Source organism: Photinus pyralis, unplaced genomic scaffold (assembly GCF_008802855.1).
Source record: "Photinus pyralis isolate 1611_PpyrPB1 unplaced genomic scaffold, Ppyr1.3 Ppyr1.4_LG4, whole genome shotgun sequence".
NCBI lineage: Eukaryota > Metazoa > Arthropoda > Insecta > Coleoptera > Lampyridae > Photinus > Photinus pyralis.
The window spans coordinates 19,088,441-19,095,748 of record NW_022170511.1 but is presented as its reverse complement, the minus strand read 5'-3'; positions in this window follow the sequence as shown (position 1 = coordinate 19,095,748).

Below are 7,308 nucleotides of genomic sequence, written 5' to 3'. Positions count from 1 at the left end.
AAATAAACATAAAATACATATACAGTGTCTCCTAGATCGCGTGGGATTGCATGGGTAACTTTCTTATTATTAAAAATAGAGAATTGGTTAAATGGGCAATGTTTTGCAGTTTTAGATGCTTATTTAAAATTTCCTTCTGGAAATTCAAAATGTCGCATAGGTTCGACGTAAATTCGCTTAATTTAGAATTGATGTCAAAAAAAAAATTTTGAAGAACATCTACTAACTTCCTAAAGTTAAATAGGCGCCATATTGGATTTTTAGTTTATGTGATAGATTTTTTAATTCTCTTTTCAACGAGCTATCATAGCATAAGATTGAAAATAAGATACCAGTTATATCAACGGTTTTTTGTATTTTTATCAAGTAGTCTGTGATGAATTAAAAAAAAAAAAAAACAGATGTTTAAAATCTCAGGGGCGCACTTATGGGAGGGGGGTTTGGGCGTCACAACTCCCTCCAAAATTTTGACTTTTATTACATCACTTATTGATTATCTTATTATCCATACTTAAATACCTACAAAATGGTGGTATAACTACAAACTATCCCCTCGAAAAAATGTCATGCCATTATCCCGTTAAACACAAACACTTCGCTTCGCTTTATTTTACACAATGTATTACCATTGATGCAGTGTCCCACGTCACATTTTGTAGGTGGTTTATCCGTAAGAATATCGAAACTAACTGCAGTTTTACCAGTCCGAGTATATGGACAGATGAGTCGTATTTTTCTAACTGCGGAGTTCAAATTGACATAATGAACATTACTCGTCACAGGAAGACCTACCTATTGTAGTTTCACGCTGAAATCAAGTAAGATTTTAAATTAATGTGTTTTATGGCATAATGGGAAGTTATGTAATTGTACCGGTAACCTTCGATGGAACTTTAACTGCTCACCATTATTTACAACTTCTCCAATAAACTTCCTTAAAGGATTTCTAGACAACGTATGTTTCGCAGAGAGGGCTGGTTTATGGTACTTCTACCAACAAGCTGTCCATATCACAATTCACGAATTGTGTACATTGTACATTAAACAATAAAATATATGGAAGTAGCTATAACCATAATAATAATAATTCATCACAGCCTACTTGATTAAAATATACAAACCGTGGATATAACTGGTGTTTTATTTTCAACCTTATGTTATGATAGCTCGTTGAAAAGAGAATTAAAAAATCTATCAAGTAATCTAAAAATCCAATATGGCGCCTATTTACTTAGGAAGTTGGTAGATGTTCTTCAAAATTTTGTTTTGACATCAATTCTAAATTAAGCGTATCAAATACCCTTTGTATAAAACTTTTTTTATATCTCTTATACTTTCGAAGATATAAGACATTCAAGAAAATGACTAATTTTAGTTTTTTTGAATTTACGTCAAACCTATGCGACATTTTGAATTTCTACAATGAAATTTTAAATAAACATCTAAAACTGCAAAACATTGCTTATTTAACCAATTCTCTATCTCTAATAATGAGAAAGTTACCCATGCAATCCCACGCGATCTGAGACACACTGGTATATTATTTATTTTTGATTGTTAGTTTGTTTCTGGTTCCGATGAAGACCTTTACGAAAGTGGACGAAACGTTGACATTGACACAGTCCTATCCCTGAAGTCACTCGTATTTTAGTTACTCTGACCGTGGAAGTTTCCGCTCTGACTTAATCATAATCTTGAGCATTTGTTTAGTATACCTACTCACAAATTATCCTGCATATCCAGATGGTTATTTTGGGACAGTTTTTGTGTACTGCCGTCTAAAGTAACTGTTAAAACAATTTTAGAGTTCTAGTTTATGAATTTAACATGTTCCTTATGGATACTAGAACAATACCCTATCATGGTTACATTTTAATGTATAGGTATACTTAGGTAACTAATTCTAATTTTCTTTTTCATGACGAATTCAATGTATCAAATGCGTTTTTATTAAATGTCCCATCAGTGTTTTCATTATCTTCCTAGTACCTACTTGCATTAAGTAATGGGTTAATAATACATTCTCTACAGGCAAGCTTAGTCAACGCGGCGGCGGCCTTATTATTATTCAATGGCGATTTACATGCCAATGTAACTATTAATGACAAAATTTCTTAGAAGTCATTTGAATAATTTGTTAAACTAACAAGGAACATATGTTTAGTTGTTAATTTTCAATTCGTGGTGACTCACAGAGCATTTAAATTTTGTAGGGTCGTCTTTACTTTATTATTTTATCTTACCACAAATCTAGCAAGTTACAATACAACATCAGTGATAGGTGTAGCATTCATGAATTTTATTTAGAACAGAATTTCATAGGAATTGTTGCATAAATAACAATCTTTTGATCAAAATCCACATACCTATAGTAGTTATCTAAAATACGTAAAATTCACTTTTGGAGTTTCGGCACATGTAGAAAGTGCTCGACGAAATCGCAGTAACCATTTTAACATTTTGATCGTGGTTTACGTATTTAGACTATAGCCAAGATATTTATCAGTTCAGATGCAAAGTCTTTAACCTACTGAATGTAAAAAGCGACAAGCAAATATTTTGAAAAATTCTAGTAGTACACACTCAACACATCATCTAAAGAAACTGGGTGGCGTTCAACTCTATGGTAAGTGACGAAGAAGCTCACGAAGATTTTATATGCCCTACTTCCTGGCTACTAGTCTGGAGTATCTCATGCGCTTATAAAATCTCTGAACAATAGGTAGTCGTTCATGCGGCGGGTTTGGGAAGAAGTAGTACCATCTTAACTTACGTCACAGTCTTTTTTTAATTATTTTCCCATGTTTGTCCAAAATAGTTCGTAACGCTCAATCAGATATTTTTCTCTTCTAGCATTGAATAAAGAATCAGAATCTTTATTCAATGCTTCATTTTGTTCCCATTCTGCCCAGTATTGTTTCCAAAAATTTTCCTAAAACGTTTTAAAATCTTTAATTTTCTCATCTTTTGGTTAAGTGAATAGTGTAAAATCTTCTTTAATCAGTGAAAGGAAAAAACACCTAGAACCTAAATAAACAAGTTAAAAAGTAATCGTAAACGATTTACATAAAGCGCATTTCCACTTGCATTCATTTCCCATTTGTAAGATGCAACTTCTGTTAAAATCGTAAAAATCCGCCCACAAATATGAAAGATAGCGTTGCACATGGGCAATCCATTGTTGACGTGCTACTTCAATTTCAGTTTATGAGAAGAATTTTATTTCAATGCTTTTCTAAATAAGAAAGTTGGAACTGCGCATGCGCAAACCTAAATTTTAAAACTAATGTTAGATTTTCCTTTGTTCCAAGCGCCTAAGTATCAAATTTCACTTAAATAGTTCCATAGATAAAAAAGTTGGCACGGCGCATGCGCAAAATAAAATTTTGAAACTGGCGCTAGATTTTCCTTTATTCCAAGTGCCTATGTATCACATTTCATTTAAATTCTTCCATAAATAAAAAAGTTGGCACTGCGCATGCGCAAAACCAAATTTTGAAATTGGCGTTTGATTTTCCTTTATTCGAAGTGCTTATGTATCAAATTTCGTTTAAATTCTTCCATAAATAAAAAAGTTGGCACTGCGCATGCGCAAAACCAAATTTTGAAATTGGCGTTTGATTTTCCTTTATCCCAAGTGCTTATGTATCAAATTTCGTTTAAATTCTTCCATAAATAAAAAAGTTGGCACTGCGCATGCGCAAAACCAAATTTTGAAATTGGCGTTTGATTTCCCTTTATCCCAAGTGCCTATGTATCAAATTTCGTTTAAATTCTTCCATAAATAAAAAAGTTGGCACTGCGCATGCGCAAAACCAAATTTGAAATTGGCGTTTGATTTTCCTTTATCCCAAGTGCCTATGTATCAAATTTCGTTTAAATTCTTCCATAAATAAAAAAGTTGGCACTGCGCATGCGCAAAACCAAATTTTGAAATTGGCGTTTGATTTTCCTTTATCCCAAGTGCCTATGTATCAAATTTCGTTTAAATTCTTCCATAAATAAAAAAGTTGGCACTGCGCATGCGCAAAACCAAATTTTGAAATTGGCGTTTGATTTTCCTTTATTCCAAGTGCCTATGTATCAAATTTCATTCAAATACTTTTATAAGTAAAAAGTTTGCAATTCGGTTTATAAATGGTCGAGATGCGAAAAGGGCACTGTGAATTTTGAATCGATTCGATTCAACTTTTGGCATTGCGTATTATATGGTTAAAGCTATGCCCATATTGAATTTCATGCAATTCGGTTCATAACTAACGGAGATGTAAAAGCGATCGAACATTTCCAAACAAAGTTATCGTTCACACGGACAGATAGATGGACAGACAGACAAAGGAACAGACGGAGAGACCAACCGGCAGGCGACAGATAGCAATGAAAATTATAAACGATCTCTAGGATCGTTAATAAACGGCAAAAGTGTAAAATTATGGAACATGTAAAAAACGGTTTTTTGTTTTTTTTACAATAACTTTTTTTTGTAAGCGGTACAGAAAAAATTCCTTCCTTGGTACAAGACTCGACACCATAACGAACCAAATAGCGAAAAAAATAGAACAATAGCTCTTAAGATAAAGAACTAGTAGCGTCGCAAAGTTAGCGGACGGACGGACGGACGGACGGACAAAGTGGCCACAATAGCGCATTTTTTTTTTATTTTTGTGGAAATGCGCTAAAAATGCCCTATTGCGGTCCGCACGTGTGCGTATTTTTCATCATTTTTAGCGCATTTCCACAAAAAAAAAAAAAAAATGCGCTATTGGGGCCACTTTGTCCGTCCGTCCGTCCGTCCGTCCGTCCGTCCGCTAACTTTGCGACGCTACTAGTTGTTTATCTTAAGAGCTATTGTTCTACTTTTTTCGCTATTTGGTTCGTTATGGTGTCGAGTCTTGTACCAAGGAAGGAATTTTTTCTGTACCGCTACAAAAAAAGTTATTGTAAAAAAAACAAAAAACCGTTTTTTACATGTTCCATAATTTTACACTTTTGCCGTTTATTAACGATGAGATCGTTTATAATTTTGCATTGCTATCTGTCGTCTGCCTGTTGGTCTCTCCGTCTGTTCCTTTGTCTGCCTGTCCATCTATCTGTCCGTGTGAACGATAACTTTGTTTAGAAATGTTCGATCGCTTTTACATCTCCGTTAGGTAGTTATGAACTGAATTGCATGAAATTCAATATGGGCATAGATTTAGCCATATAATACGCAATGCCAAAAGTTGAATCGAATCGATTCAAAATTCACAGTGCCTTTTTCGCATCTCGACCATTTATAAACCGAATTGCAAACTTTTTTACTTATAAAAGTATTTGAATGAAATTTGATACATAGGCACTTGGAATAAAGGAAAATCAAACGCCAATTTCAAAATTTGGTTTTGCGCATGCGCAGTGCCAACTTTTTTATTTATGGAAGAATTTAAACGAAATTTGATACATAGGCACTTGGGATAAAGGAAAATCAAACGCCAATTTCAAAATTTGGTTTTGCGCATGCGCAGTGCCAACTTTTTTATTTATGGAAGAATTTAAACGAAATTTGATACATAGGCACTTCGAATAAAGGAAAATCAAACGCCAATTTTAAAATTTGGTTTTGCGCATGCGCAGTGCCAACTTTTTTATTTATGGAAGAATTTAAACGAAATTTGATACATAGGCACTTGGGATAAAGGAAAATCAAACGGCAATTTCAAAATTTGGTTTTGCGCATGCGCAGTGCCAACTTTTTTATTTATGGAAGAATTTAAACGAAATTTGATACATAGGCACTTGGGATAAAGGAAAATCAAACCCCAATTTCAAAATTTGGTTTTGCGCATGCGCAGTGCCAACTTTTTTATTTATGGAAGAATTTAAACGAAATTTGATACATAAGCACTTCGAATAAAGGAAAATTAAACGCCAATTTCAAAATTTGGTTTTGCGCATGCGCAGTGCCAACTTTTTTATTTATGGAAGAATTTAAACGAAATTTGATACATAGGCGCTTGGAACAAAGGAAAATCTTAGTTTATTAGTTAGTTATAGTAAATTAGTTTTAAAATTTAGGTTTGCGCATGCGCAGTTCCAACTTTCTTATTTAGAAAAGCATTGAAATGAAATTCTTTTCATAAACTGAAATTGAAGTAGCACGTCAACAATGGATTGCCCATGTGCAACGCTATCTTTCATATTTGTGGCCGGATTTTACGATTTTAACAGAAGTTGCATCTTACAAATGGGAAATGAATGCAAGTGGAAATGCGCTTTATGTAAATCGTTTACGATTACTTTTTAACTTGTTAAGTATTGAAATGGTTTGTAATTATCAATCCCTCTAGGATTCTGGAGTTGCTAGTTCAGGTGTCAATCTACCATTACCGCATAGGTAATTGTTCTACCTTAGCTTTTAGGTTGAACTATGTACAAGGCGTAACAATTAAATATGTCATAAATGTTTCATTTTGGAGCTACACCCCCAGCAGTCCCTACGTCCCTTTCTGATATTTTACCAAAATTCCTACCCCAAGGTGGTGTACACCTAGATGCTGAGGAATTCCAGATGCTTCCATAGTGAAAAACGGAATATTCTAAAAGATTTGTTGCCATAATAATTGACAGTTGTCAGTCTCAGATACCACGGCTGTTAACACGGATACTACTGACAATCGAGGAACCACAAATGAATTCCCAAATATATTTGCATTAATACCTGCTTTTGTGGCTGTTTGTGAATATCCTTTACGCATGTCAACTTTATGACGTGAAGTTGAAATGTAACATCAAATTTAATCCATTATGCGACTTAGATACGAGGATGGAAGTAAATTACACGTTTGTTATAAAAACATTTTTTTCTGCCGAAACAAGTTCATTACGGCTCAATTGAATGAGTTCAAATTTGATTACCGTGCAAGCGTTCTAGAAAAAAAACGTGTAATACACTTCAGCGTTCGCAATATTTTTTTTTCGCCGAAAGTTTAGCAAAGTCAATGAATTGAAGCAAAAAACCACTTATCCAAACTTTACGAAACTTGCTTTGTCTTTCGGAAAGTTGGAAAGACTTAATCAACTTTTCATTTTCAAATGTTAAACTAAATCCAACTTCGAAACTGGGATTATTAACAACACTTGTTACTGAGACCATCTCTACCAGTGTAGCGTAATGCTTTTGACTTTTGGAAATCGATATCTTAAAATGTCGCGTTTTTATACAGATGCGAAAGTGTTTTGTGAGACCACCCCAACCATATTTGTTGAACGCAGTAATAATCGCACAACACGAATGTTGCATGCTTTCGTTACTCTCATCAAAAGGGGGTT